We start from the raw sequence: 21,815 nt of genomic DNA, 5'->3' as shown, positions 1-21,815 counted from the left end.
TTCCACCATCTGTTCTCTCCCCTCCAGGTAGGATTGCATCCAGCTCACTGATGTGCTATCGAAACCAATTGCTTTTAGCTTGTTAACCAGTATGGAGTGGTTCACGGTGTCAAAAGCCTTTTGGAGGTCCAGCATGACCATGCCGCAGTATTTGCCAGCGTCCACCTCTTGTTTGATGTGGTCGCTCAAATAGAGGAGGCATGTGTCAGTGGAGTGGGATGTTCTGAAGCCAGATTGGAACTCGTACAATAATTTATTAGTGGCAAGATACTTTTCAACCTGTTCATAGACTATTTTTTCCATCACTTTCGAGATGGAACTAAGAATAGAAATAGGGCGGTAGTTGCCGGGGTCTAATTTATTCCCTTTCTTGTGCAAGGGGGTTACTTTGGCCAGTTTGAAATCTTGGGGGACCTGTCCCTGTTTGATGGAGAGGTTTACTATGTGGGTGATGATTGGAGCTATAGAGATGGCTGAGTCTCTGAGAAATTTGGAGGGAATGTTGTCATGGCCTGTGGCCTTGTGGGGTTGGAGGGCACTCAGTTTCTTAATTACCTCATCAGTTGTTACCATAACTAGTTTAAAATCGTCTTTACAAACACCTAGGTTTTTGTAGATGGTTGTAATGTGCTCTACACCAAAGAGCCCAGAGTGGGAGGGCAGTTTGTTAACCAGAGTTGTTGATATGTTTGTAAAGAAGATATTCAAGTAGTTGGCCACATCAAGGTTGTCAGTGATGAGAGTGTTGTCAGATTTGATGTTTATGTTCGAAAATCTGGTTTTTAGTTTCTGACCATAGCTTAGTTGATTGTTTAGTAGCTTCCAGAGCTCATGAGGATTGTTTTTGTTTTCCTGAGCTTTATCATTAATGAAGTTACTTTTAGCTGATTTGGTCATGGCAGTTACACTGTTTCGTAGTTTGATTCGTTGTGTATTTAGGTTGTTCAAACGAGCTTGGCGAACACTGTCGAAGCGCTTGGCTAGCTTTGACTTGCATTTTAGAACTTCAGAGCATTTTTTGTCTCTGGCTTTCATTGCAGCCAGTATGTCCGAATTCATCCATGGTTCCGAGCGGGTTTTGCCCCTGGTGGTTCTCAAAGGAGCCATGTTGTTCAGTACTGATGTAAATTTGGTTTTGAAGCCAAGCCAAGCTTCTTCGACATGTGTGCTTATAAGCTCATCGGACCAATCCAGACTCTCCAATACTTGGTTAAAGACCTCACTAGAGTAGGTTTTGAGGTCCCTTGATATGACTGTTTTGTGGCAGCCGGTCTTAAGTTTTTGTATTTTGCGGGTACAGAATATCATAAAATGATCACTAAGCCCACATACAATAACCCCTTTCTTGGAGATTCTGGATTTGTCCGAGGACAGAATGAGATCAATGACAGTTTGAGTAGAATCACACACTCTAGTGGGTTGGGTAATTAGCTGACTGACACTATGTAGATCACAGAACTTACTGAATGACTTAAACACAGGTGCTTCCTTTCGTTGCATGTCTGTATTGTAGTCGCCAATCAGGATTTTCTCTACACATTCCTCCTCAGCTAAGCACCCCTCAAGTATATCATAGAACCCATGTTGGTCAGGCGGTCTGTAGACGGTGCCCACTAATACTGATTTAGCTTTTTTGAAAATTAATTCAACCCACACAGTTTCAATTTCATCATGCTGTAAGTCAGTACGAGTAACATATTCAGTGTCTTTGTGAATATACATACACACGCCACCACCATGCCTGTTTCTGTCGTTTCTGATCAAAGAATAGTTCTCTATTTCAACTTCTGGGTCTTTGGTTGACTCATCAAGTTTGGTTTCAGAGAAGCTAATGATGTTCGCCTTACCGCATTGAAACATATGCCTGATTTCAGCCATTTTGGGTCCAAGGCTGTTGACATTCAGGTGAAAGATATGAAGTCCGTTGGCTCTGACTATGGTGCTTATCTCATCCATGGCGAAGTAGGGGAGCGGAGGGCCATTGTTGATGTCTGTAGAAGCCGCGGGTTGCCGTGGGGGGAGGGTGGGGGGTGCGTGGGGGTCGTCGTGGGGTGGCGGGAGTGGGGGATGGGGTCCCTCGTCCAGGTATGTTGAGGGCTCTGGTGGGGCCGATTGAGCCATGGTGTCGACCGGAGAAACAGCAGAAATAGCAGGTAAAGTATCACGGTGTCCGTCTCCAGCCTCGTTGTCCCCGTTGGTTGGATGTGGAGACTCTTCACGCCTGTAGATGGTGGTGTTGTCCGTGTCTTTTGCCTCGACTGCCGCCGATGTAAGATCTGCGTTGGGTCCCCAAGACGGCTCCGTGCCCGTACCTTGAGTTGGCTGTGTGGCCGTGACCGTCTCATGCGTTGTCCTTGCGATGGATCCCCAAGGCGGCTCCGTGCCCGTATCTTGAGTTGGCTGTGTGGCCGCGACCGTCTCCTTTGTTGTCCTTGCGTCCGTGATCATCAGGCAAGTTTGTTTCTTCGCCTGAAGTCTAGTGATTACAGGACCAGGATTGGGTTGGATGTCTCCTGCCATTAACAAGAATATACAACAGAACAGGCGTCTGTCGATCTTGCCAAGTAGGGGTTTGTTTCTTTTGGCCGGATTGCAGGTTAACAGTGCGTGGATTCCAGCCGCGCCGTGTCCGAGATGTTTACCGGTCGATCCATTGTTGTTGTTGCCGAGGAGATAGAACGTGCTGTGTTCTTCGTTGTTTACGCTGGTGTTGTTCTCGTAATCAATTTTCCTCATATCCACGTGATGGTAGAACCAGGGTGAATTGGAGTAGAAATCCATAATCCACAGGAGTATGAAAAGAAAATGAGCGAGAAAATGCGCTTTTTTGTCAACATTCTGTGACTTGGCGCAGGAGCGAGACGAAACACGTCTGTCCATCTCAACGACCCTAGACTAATGTTGACTATAGTATGCCCTCCGACACCATGGACTATAGCCTTTCGCTTTTGCGTGATTTTCACCTTTTTTTCAAATCCTCCGAAATCGTGATAAACGACATACTATAGTATGCCCTCCGACACCATGGACTATAGCCTTTCGCTTTTGCGTGATTTTCACCTTTTTTTCAAATCCTCCGAAATCGTGAAAAACAACATACTATAGTATGCCCTCCGACACCATGGACTATAGCCTTTCGCTTTTGCGTGATTGTCACCTTTTTTTTTTAAATCCTCCGAAATCGTGAAAAACGACATACTAGTATGCGGTCCGAGACCATGGACTATAGCCTTTCGCTTTTGCGTGATTTTCACCTTTTTTTTTAAATCCTCCGAAATCGTGAAAAACGACATACTATAGTATGCCCTCCGACACCATGGATTATAGCCTTTCGCTTTTGCGTGATTTTCACCTTTTTTTCAAATCCTCCGAAATCGTGATTAACGACATACTATAGTATGCCCTCCGACACCATGGACTATAGCCTTTCGCTTTTGCGTGATTTTCACCTTTTTTTCAAATCCTCCGAAATCGTGAAAAACGACATACTATAGTATGCCCTCCGACACCATGGACTATAGCCTTTCGCTTTTGCGTGATTGTCACCTTTTTTTTTTAAATCCTCCGAAATCGTGAAAAACGACATACTAGTATGCGGTCCGAGACCATGGACTATAGCCTTTTGCTTTTGCGTGATTTTCACCTTTTTTTTTAAATCCTCCGAAATCGTTAAAAACGACATACTATAGTATGCTCTCCGACACCATGGACTATAGCCTTTCGCTTTTGCGTGATTTTCACCTTTTTTTTAAATCCTCCGAAATCGTTAAAAACGACATACTATAGTATGCTCTCCGACACCATGGACTATAGCCTTTCGCTTTTGCGTGATTTTCACCTTTTTTTCAAATCCTCCGAAATCGTGAAAAACGACATACTATAGTATGCCCTCCGACACCATGGACTATAGCCTTTCGCTTTTGCGTGATTTTCACCTTTTTTTTTAAAATCCTCCGAAATCGTGAAAAACGACATACTATAGTATGCCCTCCGACACCATGGACTATAGCCTTTCGCTTTTGCGTGATTTTCACCTTTTTTTTTAAATCCTCCGAAATCGTGAAAAACGACATACTATAGTATGCCCTCCGACACCATGGACTATAGCCTTTCGCCTTTGCGTGATTTTCACCTTTTTTTTAAATCCTCCGAAATCGTGAAAAACGACATACTAGTATGCGGTCCGAGACCATGGACTATAGCCTTTCGCTTTTGCGTGATTTTCACCTTTTTTTTTAAATCCTCCGAAATCGTTAAAAACGACATACTATAGTATGCTCTCCGACACCATGGACTATAGCCTTTCGCTTTTGCGTGATTTTCACCTTTTTTTCAAATCCTCCGAAATCGTGAAAAACGACATACTATAGTATGCCCTCCGACACCATGGACTATAGCCTTTCGCTTTTGCGTGATTTTCACCTTTTTTTCAAATCCTCCGAAATCGTGATAAACGACATACTATAGTATGCCCTCCGACACCATGGACTATAGCCTTTCGCTTTTGCGTGATTTTCACCTTTTTTTCAAATCCTCCGAAATCGTGAAAAACAACATACTATAGTATGCCCTCCGACACCATGGACTATAGCCTTTCGCTTTTGCGTGATTGTCACCTTTTTTTTAAAAATCCTCCGAAATCGTGAAAAACGACATACTATAGTATGCCCTCCGACACCATGGATTATAGCCTTTCGCTTTTGCGTGATTTTCACCTTTTTTTCAAATCCTCCGAAATCGTGATTAACGACATACTATAGTATGCCCTCCGACACCATGGACTATAGCCTTTCGCTTTTGCGTGATTTTCACCTTTTTTTCAAATCCTCCGAAATCGTGAAAAACGACATACTATAGTATGCCCTCCGACACCATGGACTATAGCCTTTCGCTTTTGCGTGATTGTCACCTTTTTTTTTTAAATCCTCCGAAATCGTGAAAAACGACATACTAGTATGCGGTCCGAGACCATGGACTATAGCCTTTTGCTTTTGCGTGATTTTCACCTTTTTTTTTAAATCCTCCGAAATCGTTAAAAACGACATACTATAGTATGCTCTCCGACACCATGGACTATAGCCTTTCGCTTTTGCGTGATTTTCACCTTTTTTTTAAATCCTCCGAAATCGTTAAAAACGACATACTATAGTATGCTCTCCGACACCATGGACTATAGCCTTTCGCTTTTGCGTGATTTTCACCTTTTTTTCAAATCCTCCGAAATCGTGAAAAACGACATACTATAGTATGCCCTCCGACACCATGGACTATAGCCTTTCGCTTTTGCGTGATTTTCACCTTTTTTTTTTAAATCCTCCGAAATCGTGAAAAACGACATACTATAGTATGCCCTCCGACACCATGGACTATAGCCTTTCGCTTTTGCGTGATTTTCACCTTTTTTTTTTAAATCCTCCGAAATCGTGAAAAACCACATACTATAGTATGCCCTCCGACACCATGGACTATAGCCTTTCGCTTTTGCGTGATTTTCACCTTTTTTTTTAAATCCTCCGAAATCGTGAAAAACGACATACTATAGTATGCCCTCCGACACCATGGACTATAGCCTTTCGCTTTTGCGTGATTTTCACCTTTTTTTTTAAATCCTCCGAAATCGTGAAAAACCACATACTATAGTATGCCCTCCGACACCATGGACTATAGCCTTTCGCTTTTGCGTGATTTTCACCTTTTTTTCAAATCCTCCGAAATCGTGAAAAACGACATACTATAGTATGCCCTCCGACACCATGGACTATAGCCTTTCGCTTTTGCGTGATTGTCACCTTTTTTTTTTTAAATCCTCCGAAATCGTGAAAAACGACATACTAGTATGCGGTCCGAGACCATGGACTATAGCCTTTCGCTTTTGCGTGATTTTCACCTTTTTTTCAAATCCTCCGAAATCGTGAAAAACGACATACTATAGTATGCCCTCCGACACCATGGACTATAGCCTTTCGCTTTTGCGTGATTGTCACCTTTTTTTTTTTAAATCCTCCGAAATCGTGAAAAACGACATACTAGTATGCGGTCCGAGACCATGGATAGCCTTTTGCTTTTGCGTGATTTTCACCTATTTTTTTAAATCCTCCGAAATCGTTAAAAACGACATACTATAGTATGCTCTCCGACACCATGGACTATAGCCTTTCGCTTTTGCGTGATTTTCACCTTTTTTTTAAATCCTCCAAAATCGTTAAAAACGACATACTATAGTATGCTCTCCGACACCATGGACTATAGCCTTTCGCTTTTGCGTGATTTTCACCTTTTTTTTTAAATCCTCCGAAATCGTGAAAAACCACATACTATAGTATGCCCTCCGACACCATGGACTATAGCCTTTCGCTTTTGCGTGATTTTCACCTTTTTTTTTTAAATCCTCCGAAATCGTGAAAAACGACATACTATAGTATGCCCTCCGACACCATGGACTATAGCCTTTCGCTTTTGCGTGATTTTCACCTTTTCTTTTTTTAATCCTCCGAAATCGTGAAAAACGACATACTAGTATGCGGTCCGAGACCACGGACTATAGCCTTTTGCTTTTGCGTGATTTTCACCTTTTTTTCAAATCCTCCGAAATCGTGAAAAACGACATACTATAGTATGCCCTCCGACACCATGGACTATAGCCTTTCGCTTTTGCGTGATTTTCACCTTTTTTTTTAAATCCTCCGAAATCGTGAAAAACGACATACTATAGTATGCCCTCCGACACCATGGACTATAGCCTTTCGCTTTTGCGTGATTTTCACCTTTTTTTTTAAATCCTCCGAAATCGTGAAAAACGACATACTAGTATGCGGTCTGAGACCATGGACTATAGCCTTTCGCTTTTGCGTGATTTTCACCTTTTTTTTTAAATCCTCCGAAATCGTTAAAAACGACATACTATAGTATGCTCTCCGACACCATGGACTATAGCCTTTCGCTTTTGCGTGATTTTCACCTTTTTTTCAAATCCTCCGAAATCGTGAAAAACGACTTACTATAGTATGCCCTCCGACACCATGGACTATAGCCTTTCGCTTTTGCGTGATTTTCACCTTTTTTTCAAATCCTCCGAAATCGTGATAAACGACATACTATGGTATGCCCTCCGACACCATGGACTATAGCCTTTCGCTTTTGCGTGATTTTCACCTTTTTTTCAAATCCTCCGAAATCGTGAAAAACGACATACTATAGTATGCCCTACCACACCATGGACTATAGCCTTTCGCTTTTGCGTGATTGTCACCTTTTTTTTTTAAATCCTCCGAAATCGTGAAAAACGACATACTAGTATGCGGTCCGACACCATGGACTATAGCCTTTTGCTTTTGCGTGATTTTCACCTTTTTTTCAAATCCTCCGAAATCGTGAAAAACGACATACTATAGTATGCCCTCCGACACCATGGACTATAGCCTTTCGCTTTTGCGTGATTTTCACCTTTTTTTTTAAATCCTCCGAAATCGTGAAAAACGACATACTATAGTATGCCCTCCGACACCATGGACTATAGCCTTTCACTTTTGCGTGATTTTCACCTTTTTTTTAAAAATCCTCCGAAATCGTGAAAAACGACATACTAGTATGCGGTCCGAGACCATGGACTATAGCCTTTCGCTTTTGCGTGATTTTCACCTTTTTTTTAAATCCTCCGAAATCGTTAAAAACGACATACTATAGTATGCTCTCCGACACCATGGACTATAGCCTTTCGCTTTTGCGTGATTTTCACCTTTTTTTCAAATCCTCCGAAATCGTGAAAAACGACATACTATAGTATGCCCTCCGACACCATGGACTATAGCCTTTCGCTTTTGCGTGATTTTCACCTTTTTTTCAAATCCTCCGAAATCGTGAAAAACGACATACTATAGTATGCCCTCCGACACCATGGACTATAGCCTTTCGCTTTTGCGTGATTGTCACCTTTTTTTTTTAAATCCTCCGAAATCGTGAAAAACGACATACTAGTATGCGGTCCGACACCATGGACTATAGCCTTTCACTTTTGCGTGATTTTCAGCTTTTTTTTTTAAATCCTCCGAAATCGTGAAAAACGACATACTAGTATGCGGTCCGAGACCATGGACTATAGCCTTTCGCTTTTGCGTGATTTTCACCTTTTTTTTTAAATCCTCCGAAATCGTGAAAAACGACATACTATAGTATGCCCTCCGACACCATGGATTATAGCCTTTCGCTTTTGCGTGATTTTCACCTTTTTTTCAAATCCTCCGAAATCGTGATTAACGACATACTATAATATGCCCTCCGACACCATGGACTATAGCCTTTCGCTTTTGCGTGATTTTCACCTTTTTTTCAAATCCTCCGAAATCGTGAAAAACGACATACTATAGTATGCCCTCCGACACCATGGACTATAGCCTTTCGCTTTTGCGTGATTGTCACCTTTTTTTTTTAAATCCTCCGAAATCGTGAAAAACGACATACTAGTATGCGGTCCGAGACCATGGACTATAGCCTTTTGCTTTTGCGTGATTTTCACCTTTTTTTTAAATCCTCCGAAATCGTTAAAAACGACATACTATAGTATGCTCTCCGACACCATGGACTATAGCCTTTCGCTTTTGCGTGATTTTCACCTTTTTTTTAAATCCCTTGAAATCGTTAAAAACGACATACTATAGTATGCTCTCCGACACCATGGACTATAGCCTTTCGCTTTTGCGTGATTTTCACCTTTTTTTCAAATCCTCCGAAATCGTGAAAAACGACATACTATAGTATGCCCTCCGACACCATGGACTATAGCCTTTCGCTTTTGCGTGATTTTCACCTTTTTTTTTAAATCCTCCGAAATCGTGAAAAACGACATACTATAGTATGCCCTCCGACACCATGGACTATAGCCTTTCGCTTTTGCGTGATTTTCACCTTTTTTTTTAAATCCTCCGAAATCGTGAAAAACCACATACTATAGTATGCCCTCCGACACCATGGACTATAGCCTTTCGCTTTTGCGTGATTTTCACCTTTTTTTCAAATCCTCCGAAATCGTGAAAAACGACATACTATAGTATGCCCTCCGACACCATGGACTATAGCCTTTTGCTTTTGCGTGATTGTCACCTTTTTTTTTTAAATCCTCCGAAATCGTGAAAAACGACATACTAGTATGCGGTCCGAGACCATGGACTATAGCCTTTTGCTTTTGCGTGATTTTCACCTTTTTTTTAAATCCTCCGAAATCGTTAAAAACGACATACTATAGTATGCTCTCCGACACCATGGACTATAGCCTTTCGCTTTTGCGTGATTTTCACCTTTTTTTCAAATCCTCCGAAATCGTGAAAAACGACATACTATAGTATGCCCTCCGACACCATGGACTATAGCCTTTCGCTTTTGCGTGATTGTCACCTTTTTTTTTTAAATCCTCCGAAATCGTGAAAAACGACATACTAGTATGCGGTCCGACACCATGGACTATAGCCTTTCACTTTTGCGTGATTTTCACCTTTTTTTTTTAAATCCTCCGAAATCGTGAAAAACGACATACTAGTATGCGGTCCGAGACCATGGACTATAGCCTTTCGCTTTTGCGTGATTTTCACCTTTTTTTTTAAATCCTCCGAAATCGTGAAAAACGACATACTATAGTATGCCCTCCGACACCATGGATTATAGCCTTTCGCTTTTGCGTGATTTTCACCTTTTTTTCAAATCCTCCGAAATCGTGATTAACGACATACTATAATATGCCCTCCGACACCATGGACTATAGCCTTTCGCTTTTGCGTGATTTTCACCTTTTTTTCAAATCCTCCGAAATCGTGAAAAACGACATACTATAGTATGCCCTCCGACACCATGGACTATAGCCTTTCGCTTTTGCGTGATTGTCACCTTTTTTTTTTAAATCCTCCGAAATCGTGAAAAACGACATACTAGTATGCGGTCCGAGACCATGGACTATAGCCTTTTGCTTTTGCGTGATTTTCACCTTTTTTTTAAATCCTCCGAAATCGTTAAAAACGACATACTATAGTATGCTCTCCGACACCATGGACTATAGCCTTTCGCTTTTGCGTGATTTTCACCTTTTTTTTAAATCCCTTGAAATCGTTAAAAACGACATACTATAGTATGCTCTCCGACACCATGGACTATAGCCTTTCGCTTTTGCGTGATTTTCACCTTTTTTTCAAATCCTCCGAAATCGTGAAAAACGACATACTATAGTATGCCCTCCGACACCATGGACTATAGCCTTTCGCTTTTGCGTGATTTTCACCTTTTTTTTTAAATCCTCCGAAATCGTGAAAAACGACATACTATAGTATGCCCTCCGACACCATGGACTATAGCCTTTCGCTTTTGCGTGATTTTCACCTTTTTTTTTAAATCCTCCGAAATCGTGAAAAACCACATACTATAGTATGCCCTCCGACACCATGGACTATAGCCTTTCGCTTTTGCGTGATTTTCACCTTTTTTTTTAAATCCTCCGAAATCGTGAAAAACGACATACTATAGTATGCCCTCCGACACCATGGACTATAGCCTTTCGCTTTTGCGTGATTTTCACCTTTTTTTTTAAATCCTCCGAAATCGTGAAAAACCACATACTATAGTATGCCCTCCGACACCATGGACTATAGCCTTTCGCTTTTGCGTGATTTTCACCTTTTTTTCAAATCCTCCGAAATCGTGAAAAACGACATACTATAGTATGCCCTCCGACACCATGGACTATAGCCTTTCGCATTTTGCGTGATTGTCACCTTTTTTTTTTTAAATCTTCCGAAATCGTGAAAAACGACATACTAGTATGCGGTCCGAGACCATGGACTATAGCCTTTTGCTTTTGCGTGATTTTCACCTTTTTTTAAAATCCTCCGAAATCGTTAAAAACGACATACTATAGTATGCCCTCCGACACCATGGACTATAGCCTTTCGCTTTTGCGTGATTTTCACCTTTTTTTTTAAATCCTCCGAAATCGTGAAAAACGACATACTAGTATGCGGTCCGACACCATGGACTATAGCCTTTCACTTTTGCGTGATTTTCACCTTTTTTTTTTTAAATCCTCCGAAATCGTGAAAAACGACATACTAGTATGCGGTCCGAGACCATGGACTATAGCCTTTCGCTTTTGCGTGATTTTCACCTTTTTTTTTAAATCCTCCGAAATCGTGAAAAACGACATACTATAGTATGCCCTCCGACACCATGGATTATAGCCTTTCGCTTTTGCGTGATTTTCACCTTTTTTTCAAATCCTCCGAAATCGTGATTAACGACATACTATAATATGCCCTCCGACACCATGGACTATAGCCTTTCGCTTTTGCGTGATTTTCACCTTTTTTTCAAATCCTCCGAAATCGTGAAAAACGACATACTATAGTATGCCCTCCGACACCATGGACTATAGCCTTTCGCTTTTGCGTGATTGTCACCTTTTTTTTTTTAATCCTCCGAAATCGTGAAAAACGACATACTAGTATGCGGTCCGAGACCATGGACTATAGCCTTTTGCTTTTGCGTGATTTTCACCTTTTTTTTAAATCCTCCGAAATCGTTAAAAACGACATACTATAGTATGCTCTCCGACACCATGGACTATAGCCTTTCGCTTTTGCGTGATTTTCACCTTTTTTTTTAAATCCCTTGAAATCGTTAAAAACGACATACTATAGTATGCTCTCCGACACCATGGACTATAGCCTTTCGCTTTTGCGTGATTTTCACCTTTTTTTCAAATCCTCCGAAATCGTGAAAAACGACATACTATAGTATGCCCTCCGACACCATGGACTATAGCCTTTCGCTTTTGCGTGATTTTCACCTTTTTTTTTAAATCCTCCGAAATCGTGAAAAACGACATACTATAGTATGCCCTCCGACACCATGGACTATAGCCTTTCGCTTTTGCGTGATTTTCACCTTTTTTTTTAAATCCTCCGAAATCGTGAAAAACCACATACTATAGTATGCCCTCCGACACCATGGACTATAGCCTTTCGCTTTTGCGTGATTTTCACCTTTTTTTTTAAATCCTCCGAAATCGTGAAAAACGACATACTATAGTATGCCCTCCGACACCATGGACTATAGCCTTTCGCTTTTGCGTGATTTTCACCTTTTTTTTTAAATCCTCCGAAATCGTGAAAAACCACATACTATAGTATGCCCTCCGACACCATGGACTATAGCCTTTCGCTTTTGCGTGATTTTCACCTTTTTTTCAAATCCTCCGAAATCGTGAAAAACGACATACTATAGTATGCCCTCCGACACCATGGACTATAGCCTTTCGCATTTTGCGTGATTGTCACCTTTTTTTTTTTAAATCCTCCGAAATCGTGAAAAACGACATACTAGTATGCGGTCCGAGACCATGGACTATAGCCTTTTGCTTTTGCGTGATTTTCACCTTTTTTTAAAATCCTCCGAAATCGTTAAAAACGACATACTATAGTATGCTCTCCGACACCATGGACTATAGCCTTTCGCTTTTGCGTGATTTTCACCTTTTTTTTAAATCCTCCGAAATCGTTAAAAACGACATACTATAGTATGCTCTCCGACACCATGGACTATAGCCTTTCGCTTTTGCGTGATTTTCACCTTTTTTTAAAATCCTCCGAAATCGTGAAAAACGACATACTATAGTATGCCCTCCGACACCATGGACTATAGCCTTTCGCTTTTGCGTGATTTTCACCTTTTTTTTTAAATCCTCCGAAATCGTGAAAAACGACATACTAGTATGCGGTCCGAGACCATGGACTATAGCCTTTTGCTTTTGCGTGATTTTCACCTTTTTTTTAAATCCTCCGAAATCGTTAAAAACGACATACTATAGTATGCTCTCCGACACCATGGACTATAGCCTTTCGCTTTTGCGTGATTTTCACCTTTTTTTTAAATCCTCCGAAATCGTTAAAAACGACATACTATAGTATGCTCTCCGACACCATGGACTATAGCCTTTCGCTTTTGAGTGATTTTCACCTTTTTTTCAAATCCTCCGAAATCGTGAAAAACGACATACTATAGTATGCCCTCCGACACCATGGACTATAGCCTTTCGCTTTTGCGTGATTTTCACCTTTTTTTTTAAAATCCTCCGAAATCGTGAAAAACGACATACTATAGTATGCCCTCCGACACCATGGACTATAGCCTTTCGCTTTTGCGTGATTTTCACCTTTTTTTCAAATCCTCCAAAATCGTGAAAAACGACATACTATAGTATGCCCTCCGACACCATGGACTATAGCCTTTCGCTTTTGCGTGATTTTCACCTTTTTTTTTAAATCCTCCGAAATCGTTAAAAACGACATACTATAGTATGCTCTCCGACACCATGGACTATAGCCTTTCGCTTTTGCGTGATTTTCACCTTTTTTTCAAATCCTCCGAAATCGTGAAAAACGACATACAATAGTATGCCCTCCGACACCATGGACTATAGCCTTTCGCTTTTGCGTGATTTTCACCTTTTTTTTAAAATCCTCCGAAATCGTGAAAAACCACATACTATAGTATGCCCTCCGACACCATGGACTATAGCCTTTCGCTTTTGCGTGATTTTCACCTTTTTTTCAAATCCTCCGAAATCGTGATAAACGACATACTATAGTATGCCCTCCGACACCATGGACTATAGCCTTTCGCTTTTGCGTGATTTTCACCTTTTTTTCAAATCCTCCGAAATCGTGAAAAACGACATACTATAGTATGCCCTCCGACACCATGGACTATAGCCTTTCGCTTTTGCGTGATTGTCACCTTTTTTTTTTAAATCCTCCGAAATCGTGAAAAACGACATACTAGTATGCGGTCCGAGACCATGGACTATAGCCTTTTGCTTTTGCGTGATTTTCACCTTTTTTTCAAATCCTCCGAAATCGTGAAAAACGACATACTATAGTATGCCCTCCGACACCATGGACTATAGCCTTTCGCTTTTGCGTGATTTTCACCTTTTTTTTAAATCCTCCGAAATCGTGAAAAACGACATACTAGTATGCGGTCCGAGACCATGGACTATAGCCTTTTGCTTTTGCGTGATTTTCACCTTTTTTTTAAATCCTCCGAAATCGTTAAAAACGACATACTATAGTATGCTCTCCGACACCATGGACTATAGCCTTTCGCTTTTGCGTGATTTTCACCTTTTTTTCAAATCCTCCGAAATCGTGAAAAACGACATACTATAGTATGCCCTCCGACACCATGGACTATAGCCTTTCGCTTTTGCGTGATTTTCACCTTTTTTTTTAAATCCTCCGAAATCGTGAAAAACCACATACTATAGTATGCCCTCCGACACCATGGACTATAGCCTTTCGCTTTTGCGTGATTTTCACCTTTTTTTCAAATCCTCCGAAATCGTGATAAACGACATACTATAGTATGCCCTCCGACACCATGGACTATAGCCTTTCGCTTTTGCGTGATTTTCACCTTTTTTTCAAATCCTCCGAAATCGTGAAAAACGACATACTATAGTATGCCCTCCGACACCATGGACTATAGCCTTTCGCTTTTGAGTGATTGTCACCTTTTTTTTTTAAATCCTCCGAAATCGTGAAAAACGACATACTAGTATGCGGTCCGAGACCATGGACTATAGCCTTTTGCTTTTGCGTGATTTTCACCTTTTTTTCAAATCCTCCGAAATCGTGAAAAACGAGATACTATAGTATGCCCTCCGACACCATGGACTATAGCCTTTCGCTTTTGTGTGATTTTCACCTTTTTTTTAAATCCTCCGAAATCGTGAAAAACGACATACTAGTATGCGGTCCGAGACCATGGACTATAGCCTTTCGCTTTTGCGTGATTTTCACCTTTTTTTCAAATCCTCCGAAATCGTGAAAAACGACATACTATAGTATGCCCTCCGACACCATGGACTATAGCCTTTCGCTTTTGCGTGATTTTCACCTTTTTTTCAAATCCTCCGAAATCGTGAAAAACGACATACTATAGTATGCCCTCCGACACCATGGACTATATCCTTTCGCTTTTGCGTGATTTTCACCTTTTTTTTTAATCCTCCGAAATCGTGAAAAACGACATACTAGTATGCGGTCCGAGACCATGGACTATAGCCTTTCGCTTTTGCGTGATTTTCACCTTTTTTTTAAATCCTCCGAAATCGTTAAAAACGACATACTAGTATGCGGTCCGAGACCATGGACTATAGCCTTTCGCTTTTGCGTGATTTTCACCTTTTTTTTTTAATCCTCCGAAATCGTGAAAAACGACATACTATAGTATGCCCTCCGACACCATGGACTATAGCCTTTCGCTTTTGCGTGATTTTCACCTTTTTTTTTAAATCCTCCGAAATCGTGAAAAACGACATACTATAGTATGCCCTCCGACACCATGGACTATAGCCTTTCGCTTTTGCGTGATTTTCACCTTTTTTTCAAATCCTCCGAAATCGTGAAAAACGACATACTAGTATGCGGTCCGAGACCATGGACTATAGCCTTTCGCTTTTGCGTGATTTTCACCTTTTTTTCAAATCCTCCGAAATCGTGAAAAACGACATGCTATAGTATGCCCTCCGACACCATGGACTATAGCCTTTCGCTTTTGCGTGATTGTCACCTTTTTTTTTTAAATCCTCCGAAATCGTGAAAAACGACATACTATAGTATGCTCTCCGACACCATGGACTATAGCCTTTCGCTTTTGCGTGATTTTCACCTTTTTTTTAAATCCCTTGAAATCGTTAAAAACGACATACTATAGTATGCTCTCCGACACCATGGACTATAGCATTTCGCTTTTGCGTGATTTTCACCTTTTTTTCAAATCCTCCGAAATCGTGAAAAACGACATACTATAGTATGCCCTCCGACACCATGGACTATAGCCTTTCGCTTTTGCGTGATTTTCACCTTTTTTTTTAAATCCTCCGAAATCGTGAAAAACGACATACTATAGTATGCCCTCCGACACCATGGACTATAGCCTTTCGCTTTTGCGTGATTTTCACCTTTTTTTTTAAATCCTCCGAAATCGTGAAAAACCACATACTATAGTATGCTCTCCGACACCATGGACTATAGCCTTTCGCTTTTGCGTGATTGTCACCTTTTTTTTTTAAATCCTCCGAAATCGTGAAAAACGACATACTATAGTATGCCCTCCGACACCATGGACTATAGCCTTTCGCTTTTGCGTGATTTTCACCTTTTTTTAAAAAAATCCTCCGAAATCGTGAAAAACGACATACTAGTATGCGGTCCGAGACCATGGACTATAGCCTTTCGCTTTTGCGTGATTTTCACCTTTTTTTTTAAATCCTCCGAAATCGTGAAAAACGACATACTATAGTATGCCCTCCGACACCATGGACTATAGCCTTTCGCTTTTGCGTGATTTTCACCTTTTTTTCAAATCCTCCGAAATCGTGAAAAACGACATACTAGTATGCGGTCCGAGACCATGGACTATAGCCTTTCGCTTTTGCGTGATTTTCACCTTTTTTTTTAAATCCTCCGAAATCGTGAAAAACGACATACTATAGTATGCCCTCCGACACCATGGACTATAGCCTTTCGCTTTTGCGTGATTTTCACCTTTTTTTCAAATCCTCCGAAATCGTGAAAAACGACATACTAGTATGCGGTCCGAGACCATGGACTATAGCCTTTCGCTTTTGCGTGATTTTCACCTTTTTTTCAAATCCTCCGAAATCTTGAAAAACGACATACTATAGTATGCCCTCCGACACCATGGACTATAGCCTTTCGCTTTTGCGTGATTTTCACCTTTTTTTTAAAATCCTCCGAAATCGTGAAAAACCACATACTATAGTATGCCCTCCGACACCATGGACTATAGCCTTTCGCTTTTGCGTGATTTTCACCTTTTTTTTAAAAATCCTCCGAAATCGTGAAAAACGACATACTAGTATGCGGTCCGAGACCATGGACTATAGCCTTTCGCTTTTGCGTGATTTTCACCTTTTTTTTTTAAATCCTCCGAAATCGTGAAAAACGACATACTATAGTATGCCCTCCGACACCATGGACTATAGCCTTTCGCTTTTGCGTGATTTTCACCTTTTTTTCAAATCCTCCGAAATCGTGAAAAACGACATACTAGTATGCGGTCCGAGACCATGGACTATAGCCTTTCGCTTTTGCGTGATTTTCACCTTTTTTTTTAAATCCTCCGAAATCGTGAAAAACGACATACTATAGTATGCCCTCCGACACCATGGACTATAGCCTTTCGCTTTTGCGTGATTTTCACCTTTTTTTCAAATCCTCCGAAATCGTGAAAAACGACATACTAGTATGCGGTCCGAGACCATGGACTATAGCCTTTCGCTTTTGCGTGATTTTCACCTTTTTTTTTAAATCCTCCGAAATCGTGAAAAACGACATACTATAGTATGCCCTCCGACACCATGGACTATAGCCTTTCGCTTTTGCGTGATTTTCACCTTTTTTTCAAATCCTCCGAAATCGTGAAAAACGACATACTAGTATGCGGTCCGAGACCATGGACTATAGCCTTTCGCTTTTGCGTGATTTTCACCTTTTTTTCAAATCCTCCGAAATCTTGAAAAACGACATACTATAGTATGCCCTCCGACACCATGGACTATAGCCTTTCGCTTTTGCGTGATTTTCACCTTTTTTTTAAAATCCTCCGAAATCGTGAAAAACCACATACTATAGTATGCCCTCCGACACCATGGACTATAGCCTTTCGCTTTTGCGTGATTTTCACCTTTTTTTAAAAAATCCTCCGAAATCGTGAAAAACGACATACTAGTATGCGGTCCGAGACCATGGACTATAGCCTTTCGCTTTTGCGTGATTTTCACCTTTTTTTTTAAATCCTCCGAAATCGTGAAAAACGACATACTATAGTATGCCCTCCGACACCATGGACTATAGCCTTTCGCTTTTGCGTGATTTTCACCTTTTTTTCAAATCCTCCGAAATCGTGAAAAACGACATACTAGTATGCGGTCCGAGACCATGGACTATAGCCTTTCGCTTTTGCGTGATTTTCACCTTTTTTTTTAAATCCTCCGAAATCGTGAAAAACGACATACTATAGTATGCCCTCCGACACCATGGACTATAGCCTTTCGCTTTTGCGTGATTTTCACCTTTTTTTCAAATCCTCCGAAATCGTGAAAAACGACATACTATAGTATGCCCTCCGACACCATGGACTATAGCCTTTCGCTTTTGCGTGATTGTCACCTTTTGTTTTTTAAATCCTCCGAAATCGTGAAAAACGACATACTATAGTATGCTCTCCGACACCATGGACTATAGCCTTTCGCTTTTGCGTGATTTTCACCTTTTTTTCAAATCCTCCGAAATCGTGAAAAACGACATACTATAGTATGCCCTCCGACACCATGGACTATATCCTTTCGCTTTTGCGTGATTTTCACCTTTTTTTTTAATCCTCCGAAATCGTGAAAAACGACATACTAGTATGCGGTCCGAGACCATGGACTATAGCCTTTCGCTTTTGCGTGATTTTCACCTTTTTTTTTAAATCCTCCGAAATCGTTAAAAACGACATACTAGTATGCGGTCCGAGACCATGGACTATAGCCTTTCGCTTTTGCGTGATTTTCACCTTTTTTTTTAAATCCTCCGAAATCGTGAAAAACGACATACTATAGTATGCCCTCCGACACCATGGACTATAGCCTTTCGCTTTTGCGTGATTTTCACCTTTTTTTTTAAATCCTCCGAAATCGTGAAAAACGACATACTAGTATGCGGTCCGACACCATGGACTATAGCCTTTCGCTTTTGCGTGATTGTCACCTTTTTTTTTTAAATCCTCCGAAATCGTGAAAAACGACATACTATAGTATGCTCTCCGACACCATGGACTATAGCCTTTCGCTTTTGCGTGATTTTCACCTTTTTTTTAAATCCCTTGAAATCGTTAAAAACGACATACTATAGTATGCTCTCCGACACCATGGACTATAGCATTTCGCTTTTGCGTGATTTTCACCTTTTTTTTTAAATCCTCCGAAATCGTGAAAAACCACATACTATAGTATGCCCTCCGACACCATGGACTATAGCCTTTCGCTTTTGCGTGATTTTCACCTTTTTTTCAAATCCTCCGAAATCGTGAAAAACGACATACTATAGTATGCCCTCCGACACCATGGACTATAGCCTTTTGCTTTTGCGTGATTTTCACCTTTTTTTAAAATCCTCCGAAATCGTTAAAAACGACATACTATAGTATGCTCTCCGACACCATGGACTATAGCCTTTCGCTTTTGCGTGATTGTCACCTTTTTTTTTTAAATCCTCCGAAATCGTGAAAAACGACATACTATAGTATGCCCTCCGACACCATGGACTATAGCCTTTCGCTTTTGCGTGATTTTCACCTTTTTTTTTAAATCCTCCGAAATCGTGAAAAACGACATACTATAGTATGCCCTCCGACACCATGGACTATAGCCTTTCGCTTTTGCGTGATTTTCACCTTTTTTTTTAAATCCTCCGAAATCGTGAAAAACCACATACTATAGTATGCCCTCCGACACCATGGACTATAGCCTTTCGCTTTTGCGTGATTTTCACCTTTTTTTTTAAATCCTCCGAAATCGTGAAAAACGACATACTATAGTATGCCCTCCGACACCATGGACTATAGCCTTTCGCTTTTGCGTGATTTTCACCTTTTTTTTTAAATCCTCAGAAATCGTGAAAAACGACATACTATAGTATGCCCTCCGACACCATGGACTATAGCCTTTCGCTTTTGCGTGATTTTCACCTTTTTTTCAAATCCTCCGAAATCGTGAAAAACGACATACTATAGTATGCCCTCCGACACCATGGACTATAGCCTTTCGCTTTTGCGTGATTGTCACCTTTTTTTTTTAAATCCTCCGAAATCGTGAAAAACGACATACTAGTATGCGGTCCGAGACCATGGACTATAGCCTTTTGCTTTTGCGTGATTTTCACCTTTTTTTAAAATCCTCCGAAATCGTTAAAAACGACATACTATAGTATGCTCTCCGACACCATGGACTATAGCCTTTCGCTTTTGCGTGATTGTCACCTTTTTTTTTTAAATCCTCCGAAATCGTGAAAAACGACATACTATAGTATGCTCTCCGACACCATGGACTATAGCCTTTCGCTTTTGCGTGATTTTCACCTTTTTTTTAAATCCCTTGAAATCGTTAAAAACGACATACTATAGTATGCTCTCCGACACCATGGACTATAGCATTTCGCTTTTGCGTGATTTTCACCTTTTTTTCAAATCCTCCGAAATCGTGAAAAACGACATACTATAGTATGCCCTCCGACACCATGGACTATAGCCTTTCGCTTTTGCGTGATTTTCACCTTTTTTTTTAAATCCTCCGAAATCGTGAAAAACGACATACTATAGTATGCCCTCCGACACCATGGACTATAGCCTTTCGCTTTTGCGTGATTTTCACCTTTTTTTTTAAATCCTCCGAAATCGTGAAAAACCACATACTATAGTATGCCCTCCGACACCATGGACTATAGCCTTTCGCTTTTGCGTGATTTTCACCTTTTTTTTTAAATCCTCCGAAATCGTGAAAAACGACATACTATAGTATGCCCTCCGACACCATGGACTATAGCCTTTCGCTTTTGCGTGATTTTCACCTTTTTTTTTAAATCCTCCGAAATCGTGAAAAACCACATACTATAGTATGCCCTCCGACACCATGGACTATAGCCTTTCGCTTTTGCGTGATTTTCACCTTTTTTTCAAATCCTCCGAAATCGTGAAAAACGACATACTATAGTATGCCCTCCGACACCATGGACTATAGCCTTTCGCTTTTGCGTGATTGTCACCTTTTTTTTTTAAATCCTCCGAAATCGTGAAAAACGACATACTAGTATGCGGTCCGAGACCATGGACTATAGCCTTTTGCTTTTGCGTGATTTTCACCTTTTTTTAAAATCCTCCGAAATCGTTAAAAACGACATACTATAGTATGCTCTCCGACACCATGGACTATAGCCTTTCGCTTTTGCGTGATTTTCACCTTTTTTTTAAATCCTCCGAAATCGTTAAAAACGACATACTATAGTATGCTCTCCGACACCATGGACTATAGCCTTTCGCTTTTGCGTGATTTTCACCTTTTTTTCAAATCCTCCGAAATCGTGAAAAACGACATACAATAGTATGCCCTCCGACACCATGGACTATAGCCTTTCGCTTTTGCGTGATTTTCACCTTTTTTTTTAAATCCTCCGAAATCGTGAAAAACCACATACTATAGTATGCCCTCCGACACCATGGACTATAGCCTTTCGCTTTTGCGTGATTGTCACCTTTTTTTTTTAAATCCTCCGAAATCGTGAAAAACGACATACTAGTATGCGGTCCGAGACCATGGACTATAGCCTTTTGCTTTTGCGTGATTTTCACCTTTTTTTCAAATCCTCCGAAATCGTGAAAAACGACATACTATAGTATGCCCTCCGACACCATGGACTATAGCCTTTCGCTTTTGCGTGATTTTCACCTTTTTTTTTAAATCCTCCGAAATCGTGAAAAACCACATACTATAGTATGCCCTCCGACACCATGGACTATAGCCTTTCGCTTTTGCGTGATTTTCACCTTTTTTTTTTAAATCCTCCGAAATCGTGAAAAACGACATACTATAGTATGCCCTCCGACACCATGGACTATAGCCTTTCGCTTTTGCGTGATTTTCACCTTTTTTTTTTTAAATCCTCCGAAATCGTGAAAAACGACATACTAGTATGCGGTCCGAGACCATGGACTATAGG

Source organism: Electrona antarctica (assembly GCF_951216825.1).
Source record: "Electrona antarctica genome assembly, contig: scaffold_109, whole genome shotgun sequence".
In the NCBI taxonomy this organism is placed as follows: Eukaryota; Metazoa; Chordata; class Actinopteri; order Myctophiformes; family Myctophidae; genus Electrona; species Electrona antarctica.
Note: the sequence above shows the minus strand (reverse complement) of the source record.